The sequence below is a fragment of the Triturus cristatus genome, chromosome 12 (assembly GCF_964204655.1).
Source record: "Triturus cristatus chromosome 12, aTriCri1.1, whole genome shotgun sequence".
Taxonomy (NCBI): Eukaryota; Metazoa; Chordata; class Amphibia; order Caudata; family Salamandridae; genus Triturus; species Triturus cristatus.
In genome coordinates, this window is record NC_140595.1 from 504,000,650 (window position 1) to 504,017,842 (window position 17,193).

Below are 17,193 nucleotides of genomic sequence, written 5' to 3' on the forward strand. Positions count from 1 at the left end.
CCAATGTACTTACAAGAAGCCCTCATTAGGGACTAGGTTATGCAACTGTTTCATAACATGCGTCTCAGAAAAGTGAAACACCAGTAGGGAAATCTTTCACCTGCTCTACAGAGAACTGTTTACCAGAAACACAATGTGGGAATTAGTGTGATAAGGGTTCTGTTTCCCAAGGAATGGGAATTAAAGGTATGTCCATGGATAAAAGGGATGAAAGTGGACTACTGAGATTATCTAGGCCTTCGCTTGAACAAAGCCACTGTTCATTTATGAAATGCGTAAAACCGACCACGGTTCAGGGAGCCTTTTGAAGAGTTATTTTCACAGTGACTCAGTGGCAGAATTATATGTTTTACATATAAATCACCTGAACTTCCATGGGAAATAGTGCACAATGAGCACACCTGGCAAAGTATGAGGTATTGTACCAAAACAATGCCTCAAGTTCATTTGTGCATTAGAAGGAAGCATAAGTATTAAGGGCTCTCTCTGGGACCAAAGTGTGAAGAGAAATAGATGATATTTAAATACTCTCACACTACAAGGAAGCAAACAGGGGACAAAACCTTTGATATGCAAAGGTAACAGAAATATAAACCATGGACCTTATGGAAAGGTTACACTGCAACAAACATGAAAACACCCCATTAAAATGGTAAGAACAGAATCTCCTTTCAAGTTTTTTTGTGACAAAAACAGGGCCAAATGAGGAGCAAAATGATGTAGTAATTTAATTTTCAAGTAGAGCGTCCAATCTTGTGTAGCAAGTTTGAAATATAGCAAAACAATTTCACTGAGAGCACATTGTCTTTTACTGTCCAACTGTGAATTTACCAATGATGTTGGGGAATGACTCTGTCCATTCCCAAACATATCTGTGTAAGATGAGTTGATAAAAAGTATATTTGGTTATATTAACAGAGGCACATGGTGGTTCCTTTATGTTTTCACAAAACCAAAAGTGGTTCCCAGGTGCTTTGTCAGACTTATTTTATGAGCGGTCTTTTATATTGTGAAGAGCAAAGGTCACTTTGTTAATAAAGTGAGTCCCCCTCCACTGTTTACTAAAGTAGTGCCAACGCCTATGCCAAGTACCTAAAAGGGTATGGGTGGCCCTTAAGCACTCAGAAGGGCAGGAATTGTGTGCAGGTCTCCTCAGGTCTCTACACAGTTTTCAAATGGAAGGTCCAGTCCTCTACCTCTATTGCTATTCTGCAGGTCCAGAACGTGTTTTGATGAGCTGTGCATGAGGTGCCACATTTGTAGAATTCACTGTCAAGTGGGTGCAGACGACTCTAGAATACTGCCTAACCAAAGAGAAAAAGGTTATTGGGGCAAACCTTGTCTTTTTTGTAGAACATCATATTTACCTGTTTGCCTTACTACAAACTGTCCCACGGTGCAGTTTTCTGAGAATCTTTCTTCCCCTGAAAGTAGCTTGTGTGCCAGCCAGGTGTGTGTTCAGAGAATGAGCATTCCCCCTTTCCTCAGCTTCACCAAACTGGTTTTGGGATCAGCTCCCTCTCTTTGGCTACGGCGGCCTATGGTACAATGGTTTTTCTTCCCCAGGTCTCCATCTACACTTAAATATGAATGGGAATACCTGACTCTTGTTCCTTTCAAGTTAAATAAGTTCCTAAACCCTTCCCAGCTGCCCTTTCTTAGCTGATATACGTCACATACCTCACACTCAGAAAGTCCTGTGAAAATACCTAAGCAATTGTTTCTGTTGTAGGAGCAGTTTTCACACCTCATTAAGGGAAAGCAGTGTAAGGGCAGATTCAGACAGATAAAGTGTAACTTTTTCAAATTTATATTTTCTACATATTTTGTAAAAATCCAACTTTGTCAATGAATTGCATTTTTAATAAATATTAAAAATTAAATTTTAATTGGCTTTGTAGCCTATCACAAATCAAAGTTAGCAGACCTGAACATTAATATTTCTCATATAAAATTACATTTCTGCATATGAGACTTTTGAATATTTGCAACCCTACCTTTGGGGTTACAAAAGCTTACTTAGGAGTGCCATATGTACCATTTCAAAGTAAATCTCTTTCCGGTAAAACAGTGCTATTTTGAACAGTTTACCTGCAGGTTTAAAATCTGCAAGAGTCAGGCTACACTGGAATGCCAAACGCCATGCGTTCTTTATCACTCTAGTGGATGGCAGAATAAGTACTTCAGTCAACAGTTGACATTTAACTCTCTAAGCCACTGATGCATTTCCATGCAATTTATTATGGCGTTACTCTAATGGTAAATATGTAAATCAGGGATTATTCAACTTTATCATGAATAATGGGCCCGGACATATATTATGAGCCCTGAACAGCAGTTCCCCAGACTGCAGACAACAAAAAGTACTAATAGTAGTACACAATGGGGTTGACCATGCACAAGAGCCTCTTTCTCACATTCTAAAACATTTTAGTCCACAAACTTTGTTTACAAATATATTCACCTAAAGTTAAATCTTGCTCTAAAGAGTATAAAGTAAAAAAAGGGCTATTGTTTATATTAATATCTACCAGTGGTCATCCAACTAGACCGAATATATAAGCCACTGCATTATAATTCACTACTTGATCAGCTTTGTAACACAATGCCACTGGATCAGAATACTTTATTACATCATCATTCTTAACAGCAATCCTACAAATAAGTCTAGTCCTAGGGCAGACTAGTATGAATTGGAAGATAGTTTCCACGCTCCCTAGCATGCACTTACAGTTACCATCACAAACTTCTGCTTTGTACCATTTAGGTAATATACACCCTTGTTGGTAATATACCAGGTGCACATTTCATGTAAATAGTGTGCTATGCTTCAGTGTAGATCATGTCTAAATGTGTCTATATTAGTTAAGGTCAGATTACTACAGTTTCCCAGAGTTGACCGAGATCTAGTATCCTAAATTTCTTTTAATGTGAGACGGGCAAGAATTTGAGGTGACAACCATTTTCATTCTGTACACATGCTATTTCGTGGTTAAAGGCTGAGCAGATGCTGGTTTCATGATCATCAATTTTGTTTTAGAAACATTTGTAGTCAGCTACTTTTTTACTATAATACTTAGTGAAATATTTAATTTCTGGATGCATTGATAATGTAGTCAAGGAACAGTATAATAGGAAACAAGATTAATGAATAGTTGGATAGTTAAATTAAAACGTTTGAGAATAGTGAGATTTAATCCATCTAGGTAGATGCCAATATTATTCGAAAAAATAAAAAATAAAGAGCACACCTGCTATAATTGGGAAGATTTCAATACACTCCTGCACGTACCAAACAAGTCTCTTGTTGTTTTATCTGAATAAAAGCTCTATCAGGCTGCTGTCAGTAATCTGCATAAAACCTGCTAGTTTGGTGCAAGCACAATTCATTTCTATTAACCAAATCAAAAGCCAATTTTCAATCTATAAATGTCATAGAGAATGGCAACCTGTTGAAATGAACATATTTCTTTGAAATGTGTAGACGCATGGCCTCATCCACCATTCTAATGCCCTCCTTGAATCATGCTTGGTTATTAGAAACGAAAGCTTCTGAGTCAATCCATCCCTGGAATGGTTCAACAATACTCATTTTGCTAGTACCATCTAACAGAGAAAAAGGTCTGTAAATGGCACGGCTGGTTAGGGTGCCCTTCAGGTGTAACAGAACAATCATAGGAGACTGAACTAAGCAGGGTGTAATTCCAGTTGCAAATGCAGCTTTAAAAACCTAAGAAGAACAGGTGCCCATGTCTTCAGCTCGGCTTTAAACAAATCCAACAAGGTCAGTGCAAGGTGCTTTATTTGATTTGTGGGTTACATTAACAATAGAATTCAAAGTGAATCAAAATATCAGTGCAATGCAAATGAGGTGCATTTTTGCTTCTCAAACTGTTTCCACACTCTTTTCAATACCCCACCAATGGTGAGTCTCCTAAATGTGATAAGTGCTCTTAAACTTATTTTGATGTTGCATCATATGGGGTTTTTGTTCCCAAATGTGAATTATGCTTTTAAAGGGTTTCTAAGCTTTTTTTGATATTGCACCAAGGGCGACCTGGCACATTAATGCAATGTTCCACCCTCTTGTGATTATGCTTCAGCTTGTGACAAAACAAACCTGCTTAATTTTCTTCCCACTCAACTGCACTTTTAGGTATTGTGATTTTGAAGTAAAGGTTGTTCGAGCTTTTAGATATGTCTATGCTCAGGTTTATGTTGTTCAAGGGTCATTTAGCACCTCATTTTGCTGTCAAGCAAATGAGATTACATGGTGATGCACACCTTTTACATCTGACAACTTACTACAATATTTTCTCTATGTGCTGGGTGATTTTACACCTAAATGTAATGTCACCATTCTCCTGACTTTGCTACACAGTGATTTTGAACCAATTTGCTTGTGCACCTAATGTAATGTTTCATTCAAATATATGTTTTCAAATCTAAATATATTTCAACACTCCTGTTGATTCTGCGCCAAGGTAATCTTCAAACAATATCTGATTTTGCATAAATAGTAATTTGTTGCACCTAGAACTGATGCTGCAATTAATTGTGTTTTTGCATCTCCCAGCGAGTTTTGCTCCTAAAATTGCTGCTACTCAAGTGGTGATTTTGCATCTCAGCTTGCTGTCTAACAAATGAGGAGTAAAGTCCAGGTCTCATCTTAAATGCCACCAACAGTCTCCAACAGTCTCCACACAGACTCTGTTTTCAAGCCACGACCAGCCCAGGCCTCCAAGGCTCCTTCAGAGAGAGGCCTCCAGTGGGTATTTTCCTCAATGTTTTACCGATTTTCTCCGCTTCTCGCTAGGCTGCTCCCTAGTGACTTGGAGTCTGGGTCCCTTGGCCATCAAACACCAAGCACAGCGCTGCATGAAGTGCCCACCACCCTGCCATACACCCGAACCCACCCACCTCCAAGAGTGGGTTAGGTGCAGTGATGACTGGCACTATGCGCTAAGCATAGGGCAATAGCTCCTAGCCGTATGGCAGTGTTCATGCATGGGAGACAAGGCCACAGTCCGGCAAGTCCCAGTCTTCACACCAGGGCACCATGGGCAGAGAACCAGACCATGACCGTAACAGTAAGCAACACACAAAAACGCAGAAAACCATGACCTACTTGACAAATAGTGGAGTCTCTGTACTCTGGTCTCTAGTCTCAGTCTTTCCTCTCCAGGAGACTAGACGGCCAGCGCAGCAGAAACACCAACGCCGGCCATCTTGACAGGGGATTCCTGGCATGTGACTCATGGGTTCGAGCATGGCAATGAGGAGGGTAGAGAGGCCTAGATTTCCCTAAAGATATGGTGGGCCTGGCACCCATCTTGCTGTGGGTTCAAATTTGGTTCACTCCGAGGATAAGTTTAATTCCAGTAATAGTAGAGGATTGCCTGAATTAGACTAAAATGCTAGCTTTCCCATGGATTAAGTACATAAAAAACACTCTTCAGGACCCAGGATTATCTAGTATCTTTGAGAAAACTAGCGAGGTTAGCTCACACACAAAGGCCTTGGTAAAGGACACATATTATGCCCATAGAGACAAGATGAGACTTGAGAAAGCTTTAGACGTGGTAACTGTCCATTCATGCATTCCACTGCCAACTTGCAAAGGCATGGAACCCTATCTATCATGGCTAAAGGCACCAGAACATAGATTTTTTTCAACTCACCTTCGAGTAAACATGATTCACTTCTTGGTGTCTTTTCCCTTCTCTGGGACAAGATTCGTATCATTGCCACGCTGCCCATGCGATGGAGTGTCTATATAGTCCACCAAGCACTTCACGTTATTTTGCACTTTATATTCTGATATTGAATGCATTCTCTATGCCCAATTTTAGCCGGAAATTTTGTAAAACACATCAAGAAGGTTTGTTGGTTCTACAACATTGCAAGTCCTCAACAACCTGCTATACAGTGTTGAATTGTATTGCTCATGTGAGGAGCTTAAGGAAAAAATATGCCGCATGATCTAGCTATGATTACATTTTAGTAATTGATTATGTGATACTGTTTTGTGCAATCTGTTTGTACTTGAATTGAAATATGAAATACCAGCATTCGTAAGGCACAGCTACCTCTGGGAGGTGTCCTGGCACTGGGGGCTCTCTGGAAGATTAAGCAAGCTATTGCCCAGAGTTACATGGTGCTGGGCTAAGCAGCCGTTGGCGCCAGGAATCGAACTGTGAACTCCGTGGTCCGGATTCAGGCACCCTGGCAACTGCACCACACCTCTTTCACTTGTTTTGAAAATGTGGTTTTATGGCCTTGTTGTTGACCGAATAAAGATTGTTTTGTATTGGAGAAGTAAAGTCATACAGATGCACATCTTTTACACCTAATATAATGTAATGCCTGCATTTTTTATGTACTGAATAATACCTAATAACTGCATATCATGGCTGCCTCATATGCAATCTGCATGGATTGATCAACGGCCTACACATTTTTCTACATAAGCTTACTATGACAATATAACCTAAAGCAAAGAGAGCTTTGTATCATATCAGACTCCTGGAGGCATGTAACAATACCACCAATATGCTATGTCTGCTTGGCCTGTCCAAATGTAACCTTTAATACTACAGACACTAAACTATGGCAGCCAACAAAGAGATAGGACCAGTGACAAATACATATTCTCAGGCTGGGTTCCTTTAAAACTGAACTACTGTTTAAAACTAAGGATATGCCATCTCAAACCAAAACATTAAGCTTAATCTTCTTAGCTTCAAAGAAAACATAGCATTCCTTAAAAACACTTACCATGCCAGGTTAAATATAACTAGAAATGTGAGCTAGACATCACTCTGTACGAATATAGAATGGCCATGATCCAGTCCTAGGGTGTCAACCTCTATATCTTCACCTCATTGTTTGATAAAAGAAGGCTCTAAACGATGTTACCATGTCTGGGGATATTAACACTGATACCAATCTAATCACCTTTACCAAATACAACACTATTAGCCCACCCTGTTCTACTTCTTCAGCTCCTCCTTATGATGCACACACCATCTGTGACGAGTCACCTCATACTTCACTACAACCACTAACTACTGACGAGAACACAAATCTTCAAAATAACCTTCTTGCCATTGACCTAAGTTGAATCACCTGAATGAAATATTACGAAGTCTACAAACCGCACCCTCCATCTCTTTTTCACAAGTACTTCCATCGATAAGATCCCCTGTGTTGTCATCATTTTAGTCTCTCCCAGTTTTTCAGTTGCCTACCTTTTTTTCCAAGCCAGGCTGCTCTGGTTTCCTCTGAAATCTGCCCTCTTCTCTGTCCAGCCATCTTGGTTCATTCTCATTTCGATTGTAGATATCAGGATTCAATAGTAAATCTGGTACTTTAAAAACAAAACTGTCAGATATAAATTTATTTGTTATTTCACTATTTTGGTAATTTATTAGTTCCTTCAATTTATCTGTTTAGATAAAGAGTGCCTATCTTATTTTTGCACTTCTCTTACCTGTCTAAAACTGTATTCTTTAGCAATTCGGACTAACAATACTAGCTCAGCTGTGAATAATAAATGTGAAATAACTCTCTCAAGCATGTGCAGATGTTTTCACTTGAGGAGAACGATGTGAGTAGAAAGAAAGTGTTTTTGTTTTTGTGTAGTTTTTATGAAAATACAATAAAGGTGAGAAAAGATCACGTGTACCCATTTTTTAAGGAAGACGGTGATTAATTTTTAAGAAATAGAGTATTTGTTGGCATGCTCTTTTGGTACTTTCCCTGCCTTAAAATATTATACACAGGATACCCATAGTGTATGTATTCTGGAAGTCCTTTTAATAAGGCTCTGATGATCCAATATATATTCTGCTCCTATATTGCAAAAGACTAATTTTTCTGAGTTTTTAGCAGTTCTCTCACCCTCATTTTTTATGTCTTTGTGTTTTTATTACAGTGTCATTCTCGCTTTATTTCTCATTGGTCTTCGTTTCACTTTTCATAAGTCTCTTTCTCTCTTTCTCTAGGTCTCTCTATTTCTTAGTATCTCACTCAATATTTCTCAATTTCATTCCTTTCTTTCTCACTCTTTAGTTTTCTCTCATTTATTTGCTCCCTTTCATAGCTATGTCTTCTTTTGACACATTGGGGCATATTCTCAAGAACGTGTGATAACCATCTAAAAAGTTATTTAAAGCAACTCTCAACATCGCAGGCTATCGCGGGAAAATTACGCCGTGTTAACTAAGTATTCACAAGCGGCGGTACCATGCGACAGTTACCAGAAAACGCGTCAAATGGCCATGTTAAAATCAAAGCCACGCCACAAAAATGTGAAACACAAATGATAAAAAAGCTGCGACAAGGCCAATTGCGATACAAAAACCAGCGTCAGGCCTGCAATTCACACGCGTCAGGCGTGAAAATCACCATAAAAGCAGGAAAAAAAACGACAAACAAATGCCAAACAACAGCGAAGCACAATGGATGCCGACCGAGCAAGTATGGAGGAGAACCATAACCCCACAAGCCCCCCTGAGGACCTGCCTGGGACCTCGGGTCAGGGAAGGCCAAGGAGAAGAAGAGTAGGAAGAAGCGGTTCAGTCCGTAGGAAAACAGGATCCTGATAACGGAGGTGGTAGAACACCATCAGCAACTGTTCGTCACCTTCACTGTGTCATTGGCAACCAAAGATGGACTATGGCAGTCCATCGTGGACAAGGTGAATGCAGTCGGAGTGCTGAAGAGGACAATGGAAGAGGTCAAGAGGCGCTGAAATGATGTCAAGCGCAAAATCAAGCTGAAACTCGCCAACATCCGGAAGGCAGCAATGCAGACTGGAGGTGGGAGTCCTGCACCACAGGAGGAGCTGGACAAGATGGAGGAAATGGTGTCCACAGTCATCAGTGGGGCGATGGTGGCAGGAGTTGGGGGCCCGAACACTGCTCAACATGACCAGACACAACAGCAACAGGGTGAGTAATGACCACCAGGGACTGGGGCGACGATGGGAGATGGGCACAATGGCACACATGCACAATTGAGCTGAGCACATCTGCAGACAAACCATGCCCCAGCCCCCAAGAGACCATTGTACACGAGCATGCAACATCTCAGCACTGTATAAGCACAGAAGTCAAAGGCACACCGCATGAAAGGGATAAGGCACAGCAAAATCAGAGCTGCAGGGCGACTCACCCAAAATGTAGCACACACACAGGACATGCAGAGCACATAAACATTGACACCGATGTAGCACAAACTGCAACACGTCCACAACAGAACACAGGACACAACTGGTGCCGACTGGGTGTAGACACTGGCCAATCACAATTGGCATTGCAGGGAAATGTGAGCTGAAAAAGTACAAACACACACACACCTGTTGTTGAAATGTCCACTGTCCCACATCAAATAGGCAGCTCCTCCCAAACCGCCACGATGTACACAGTCATGCCGTCTGTATGCAATCATGTACAATGTGACAAAATACATGTGAACACATTGCTAAACTGCATCTCCCCTTCACATTGCAGAGGGAGAATCAACACCTCCTGCAGAGCTGCCTGAACCTCTCTTCTCTGATGACTAAGAGGACCACCACAGCTTTGACTCCGACACCCTCCAACTGCTCATGGAGAGCCTCCGCAGCCCACTTCCAGGAGCTGGGCAGCCCAGCTGCTACGAGGAGGTCCCACCCACTGCACAGACCACACAGCATGCAGCACCCACCACCACAGCTGCCTCCCAGGGCCCCAACGAAGAACACATGGCCTTCCAACGCCGTGTGTTGGGGTGCCAGGAGCAACTGGCTGAACAGGTGCGGGTGGGCTTTGACCACATGGCAGACAAACTAGATGCCATACATGGGAGTCTAAGTCCTATCAGGGACCACTCACTGTCCCTGACGGACACACGTACAGTCCACTCCATGCTCTCCAATGAACCATGGCTGACATCGCTGGAGGCCTGACTCAGAGAATAGAACAACTGTCCAGTCTAAGTGGCTCTAGCGATGTCACACAGGAGTTGGGAAACATGCAGAAGTTAATGGAGAGCATGGAGCGGGTGAATGGGGAAAGAGTGGCTGCCACAGCTGCACACCAGTGAGTGGTAGCTGGGTTCCTCAATGACCTCAAGACCATTTTCATGGCATTGCTGCCACAAGGCTTGGCCCTGAAGTGTCAGTGCCACACAGTGTGGCAGACATTCCACCTCTGGCCCCTGAGGTGTCACTGACACACAGTGCTGGAGAAAGGGCACCACCACCCACACGTGAGGCACATGAAACAGCAGAGGACGAAGATGCGGATGAATCTGGCTTCATGGTAAGAAGGACGCAGTAGCATTCATCTCCGCCATAGGGCCTGTTTCAGCTTGGTTCTGCCCTCTGCATCATCACCTTCCACTGTCCCCCGATACACTCTGTGACACTCACCTTGGACCTCGACATGGACTGCATATACTGTTTGATTGCCAATGACACAGCAATCAGACTGCGGACTGAACACTTCCTCTTCCTTTGGAATTGTCATTCCCTGAAGGACTATGGCTGGCCATCCATGGGCCAACATCGTCATGTGGGGGTTGCACATGCCTGTACCGCTTCAGATGCAACACTCCACTGAATGTGCATTAAACATTCATAATCACACAGATGTGTCGTGTCTATGGTCTTTCAAGTGTGGGAGTATGGATGAATGTAGGGTCAGTGAATTCCTCTTACGTCCATGTGGCTCATGTCGTTGGACTTGGGTCACAGGGTGACACATTGCCGAATATCGATGCAACAACAGGGACACACGCATTTGTTACTTCCTTGTCCAACCCCGTACGGAACCACGCACAGAGCCCCGGGGTCATTATTCAAACCCTTAATCTGGACTGGCATACGCCAGGCCAGCCCACCCCACTTACGCTCACGGGGGGGATGGCAACGCTACATGTTCCCGGTCTGCCCTGTAGTAATCTGCTGATCACAGGTCTAGTTGTCCGCATGCCACAGCCACTCCCTCACGGCTGGTAGACACCCACACCACACCCATCCAGCACACGCATCACAGGACGTGTGACCCTGCCAATAAAAAGGGTCTGGCGCATGTACTTGATGCCATTTCCAGCCTCTCTTTGGGTATATCCGTGTGGTGTACATGTAGGCATGCGGGAGGGAGGGGCCTGCAACATCACATTATGCCAGCCCGGGGGTGACATCATGGTGTCCGTACCACGATACCCAATCATAGAGGGTCCATGACTTGCGGGGCACAGACTTGGTGGCACTGGATACACTGCGGCCGGCACAGACACACCGCCACGGGACGGTGACTTTCGGTGCACTGAGGTAGGGGCACCTGAAGTGCTAAGCGGGTGTGCAGTTTGCGATGATGCCCCGTCCCGGCGGTCTGGACTGCTGAGGTTTTATGTGCCCTGCTGGACTGCAGTGTAGGCCTGAGCCAGCGGCCACATGGCATCACGGCCTGGATCACAGAGTTAGTGGCACCTATAAGGCTGAGTGTTTCAGATGTGTGACCTGGTGAACTGCACTACATACCGGCACGTGGTTGGAGACACACCGGTGGCAGCAGGGGAGCAGTGTGGCCTGGGTGCGCATTGTCGGCACTCTCTCTCCCTGTCCATCTCTCCTGTTATCTGTGTCTCTCTCCTCCTCTCTGTCTGTCTATCTCTCTGTCTGTCTATCTCTCTCACTCCCCCTCTCTGTCCGTATTTCTCTCGCTCCCCCTCTCTGTCCGTCTTTCTCTCGCTCCCTCTCTGTCTCTCTCTCTCTCCTTCGCTCTCTCTCTGTCCTTTGATGTGCGCAAGACACACCTTCTCATCATGTCTTTTGTCTTGCAGGCTGTGACCTACGGATTGTTCCGAGGTGAGCCGCCATGTGTCTTCATTTCTGTTCTGTTTTTCTTTGAATACATTTTCATTTGTTACATCGAAGGTGAATGTGTGATGCTCATTTTTGTGATGACACATGCATGTCACCAAATGTGATTGTGGGACATCTGGCCGATTATTTGGTAAAGGATTCTGTGTAGTTGATGTGGCATGTCTTTGGCCGGGGGGGAAGGTGCCCGGGGAGGCGGGGTCCTGTGGTTGGTGGCTGTGGGTGTTGTGGCCCTGTTGGGACTCCGAGCTGCATGAGCAGTGGCTCCATGGCAGCTGTTGCCCTTCAGGCGTGGGTTTGGGCTGGGCTCCATTTTGTGGTGCAGGCTGTGGTCTGAATTTGCACCAGCTCAGAGCAGGTGTTAATTTCCTGCAGCTAACGCGCCTTATCGCTTGTTTTGTGATCTTATCGCCGAACTGGCTGGTCGTTGAGAATGTTGCGGAGTGGTGTTGTTGCGGCTTTTTGCACGGGAACGCCTACTCTGCATCTCATTAGCAATAGTTGTGGTGGTCGTCTGTGACGAGGTTTTTTGCGGCTGCTATCGCAGGTAAAATGGTGCTATGGGCTGTTAGCACCAGCTTGGGAATGGGGTGATACGTTTATCGTGACATTGGCTGCGATAAAGTGCCGTAACTCGGCGATAGCTCCTTGAGAATATGCCCCATTATGTATTCATCCCTGAAGCTCTTGTCTTTTCCTTACTGTAATATTTGCTGCTTGCTTTACTCTCCTCTACTATTTTAATGTCAACCCCCCTCTGTTTTCATAACATATGTACTCAGCAAACGTATACGTACAATAACTAAAGCAATATGGCATCAGAAAGCTAAGCGCATTCCCATCAAAGATAGTATCAGGAAAAGTAGCATACATAAAGTTGTAAAGAAAAGACCCGTGTTATTGCCTTTCAGTTTATTGCTACATTTGCGATTCTTCCAAGTGAACTGTTGATATTGGAATAAAAACGCGAGCTTTACTTTCGCTGACATCATCTAATTCATTCTACATTTTTTTAGAGTATGATGGATATAGTAATTGGCTGCATATTCCATCAAACAATATTTTTGGGGAGTTTAGCAATAAACATCCCTTTTTTCTTGCTGTCATTATGTTCAGTGGTTTTAATCCACTAAATTGATGTCTGCCATGCTATAATTCCTCTGACACATATTGCATTTATATGTTTACAATATGATTTGCATAATGTAATAGTCAATATAATGAAAATATTTACATATTTTCTAGTTTTAGGGCCTCGTATATTTCGAGAGCACGTACTTGTGGAACTGTATCAAACGTGTGTACTGTACATGCATTTAGCCAGGCGCTTTATTGTCTTGCAATTAAAGCTTTTAAAGTCCCTTTCTGAGACACAAAGGAAAGCACACAGTTGACATCAAAGAGGAGACATGCTGCTGACTAGTAATTATGGTAGATTAATGTTTCCCAATCTCCTCCCATTTACAAGTCTTCCTGTGATTTCCTCAACATGTACTTACTGTGATCAACACCTTTGCATAAAGTATCTGAACTTCCGAAGAAACCACACTGGATTCTAATTTTGCAAATCAAAAGCTACTTTTGAATCAAAATGATTTAATCCCATGGATAGAGAATCCTGAAATGTGTTGGGGTTTTAAAATACACGCACTGATTTGCTTTACCAATGTTCACAGTGAGAGCTGTGCGTTCCCACCAGATGTGGAGCCAGGCACGTGAGGATTTACAAGTTGACCACAGCTGCTCGGTTTTAAAATCGGCACATGGATTTTTAAACAATGGCTTTATATTTGAAATAACACCAAATCAGACAAAGGTCAGATGAAGGTCTTATTGGCAAACTTGTAAAAATCCAAGTCTATTTAACCCGACTCTCAAAGCTTGTTCTAAATTAGAAACTTGCTGTTTCCAGACCCCAAATCATTTCACGTGTCCCACAAAATGGCTGCTTTTATATCCACTGCATGCTTTGCGAATGTCAATTAACTGTTTACATCAATAGACAGTGTCTACTCACAGATGAGGATTAGAATTTTTACGAAATTTAGACAAAAATTATAAGTGTATGAAGTGAAAATATTCTTGGCACAGAGAAGGGGAGGGTGGGGAAAAAAGAAACAATGTGGAGTAATACATTCTGGGTTTATAAGAGGATCCCACTAACAGCAGGTATTTTGTGGAAATGGGAGTGAAAGCACAGATGTGCCCCAATAAACTCAGACAGGAGACGTGCACGTTGTAGATTGTAAACCAGAAGGTGAAAATGCATTTTGACAGCAGGAAACAGTTTTGATGAATGTGTTAATTGTCCTTCGTCCAAAATAGTTGTAGATGTGGTGAAAAGGTGCCAGAAATTATGACATCATATTATACAAATATGCAAGAGAGAAACAAAATGTGTACTATTAGAGCAATGGTAAAATTAGGTAAACGTACATTATGGACATCATCCTGACAGGGCAGTAAAATGATCCTCCAACACAAAAACAATCCTTAGTGGCTTTTTTCTATTTCCACCTGTGCTGAAGAATGCAGCAAATGTGAAAAGAGGATATAAGGAAGAGAATAAAATATATTTCTCCTCGTTATGCCTCATTGAGGCAGGAGTAGCATTTTGATGAACCCCCAGCATTAATAGCTCTAGGAAATCTGGGAATGGGCAGAAATACATGGATGAATGCATGTGAATGCCCATGTTCCCCCAATGGAGCACCTCCCAAGTTGAAATCTAACATAACACAGCACAAGCAGCTGTGTTGTGTTACATTTCTTCAAAAAGCTGTGCAAGGCTCCACACACCAGGCCTTGCGTGGCTTTGTAAATTCCAAATTAGCCTTTGCATTTCCCTGCATCGCCTTACCTGACGCAAGAGTGACACAAAGGCTTAGTGAATCTAGGACCTAGTTTAATATATATACACATGCACACACAGACAATTATATTATTTATATATATATATATATATATATATATATATATATATATCAAACACAAAGAGTCAACAATTGAGGCTGCAGCAACACAGGTACAAAGCAGACAACACGGTCTCACCAACGTCTTTAGCTGACGCATTTCAGGCTCCTGCCCTTTGTCTCAGGCTGACTTTCAACAGCTAAGCAAACACCCCTATATGAGCTCGTCATTCAAATAGTACCTGCCTCAGTGGGCGTAGCTGCCTCGCAGCTTCATGGCACTCGTAGTGCTGGCTCATAAAATATTCCTCAAGTGAGTTTGGCGTGCGGGCTGTAAATACAAAAAATGTGAATGTCCCAAGTGGGTTGCTTCTGCCCTGTAAACACTGTGAAGCTGCCATCAGTACTTTCATTCCAGCACTCGTCCCAGAAGGGCAATCATCGAATCGGCATCGCCAGGGTCCATCAACAACAGCTGGGCTCTCATCGCGGCTAGTTTCACCGCTCAACATCAAACACAAAGAGATCCCTCAATGATGGAGCCCACACGAGTGAAAATTCCAGTTCCAATTTAATTGAGGCTGCAGCAACACAGGTACAAAGCAGACAACACGGTCCCACCAAAGTCTTTAGCCGATACGTTTCGGCTCCTGCCCTTTGTCTCAGGCTGACTTTCAACAGCTAAGCAAACACCCCAATATGAGCTCATCATTCAAATAGTATCTGCCTCAGTGGGCGTAGCTGCCCAGCAGCTTCATGGTACTCGTAGTGCTGACTCATAAAATATTACTCAAATGAGTTTGGCGTGCACGCTGTGAATACAAAAAATGTGAATGTCCCAAGTGGGTTGCTTCTGCCCTGTAAACACTGATGAAGCTGCCATCAGTAGTCTCAATTCCAGCACTCGTCCCAGAAGGGCAATCACCGAATCGGCATTGCCAGGGTCCGTCAACAACAGTGGGGATCTCATCGCGGCTAGGATCACCGCTCAACATCAAACACAAAGAGTTGCCTCAATGATGGAGTTCATATGAGTGAAAACTCCTGTTCCAATTTAATTGAGGCTACAGCAACACAAGTACAAAGCAGACAACACTGTCTCACCAAAGTCTTTAGCCGACGCGTTGCAGGCTCCTGCCCTTTGTCTCAAGCTGAGTTTCACAGCTAAGCAAACACCCCAATATGAGCTCATCATTCAAATAGTACCTGCCTCAGTGGGCATAGCTGCCCCGCAGCTTCATGGTACTTGTAGTGTTGGCTCATAAAATATTCCCCAAGTGAGTTTGCCGTGCGTGCTGTAAATAAAAAAAATGTGAATGTCCCTATATAAATATATATATATTACCTACTGGCGGTCGCCAGTAGGTAGTTATAGTAAGGACCTATTTTCCATAGGAAAAGCATTTTTTTTCCAATAGCTTTAGCGCCGGTTGACGAATCTTCCTGAAATTTCCAAAACTAGTGGGGCGCTCCGGTCAGCTCCTGTCTTCAAAGTTTTTGGGTGATTCGCCAAGCAAAACGTGTTTTTGCCCATGTTATTTTCCGTAGGAAACTTTAGACACGGCTACAGCCGAACGGAATTACACCAAATTTGGCAAAAAGGTAGTGCTTGGTTCAGAAAAAGTCCTTTTTGTTAAATGCTGTAAATCCGTTCAGTAGTTCCTTGAGAAACTCAAAAAATAGAGGTCGGAAAATCAATTTCCCATTGGAAACTTTAGCCAAGGCTACAGCCCGAACTGCTGAACGGAATTACACCAAATTTGGCAACAAGGTAATGCTTGGTTCAGAAAGCGACTTTTTTTTAAATGGTGTAAATCCGTTCAGCAGTTGCTGAGAAATTCAAAAATAAAAGTTTCGATATCTAGGAATGCGGTGGATTCGCGAACCCTCCCGACCACGAGCTTCACTGTGATTGGCTGCCAACACACCAAACCAGGAAGTGTTGGCAGCCATCTTGTGACTTGGTAGAACTGAGTCACAAGAAAACAGTAAAAACATTTGTGAAAAACAAGAAAAGGTAGAAACACTCTGACCACCCAGGCCTGCTCATAAAATAATTTTAGCGGAAATCACGTTGGAGCTCCTACCCTGTCATTGCAAACTCTGTTTTGGATTTTGGATGCGAGAGCAGGTTTCCTGCTCTCGCTTCCAAAATCCAAAGCAGATTGCTTTTCCACACGAGGAGCTGCATGTCAGCAGCTCCCTGTGTGGAAAAGCAATGCTGGCTCCCGCAGGAGGCAGGGAGCCGGCAGGGACCGTGGTGGCATTGGGAACCCCCACGCTCCTCAACGTATTGGCCTGGCCCTGGGGGATGGGGCCAGAAGTGGCATGGGAGGGGGCCACACGGCCCCCCTCCCCTGTGAATATAAGAAAAAAAAGCATGGCAGGCTGACCCTGGGAGATGGGGTC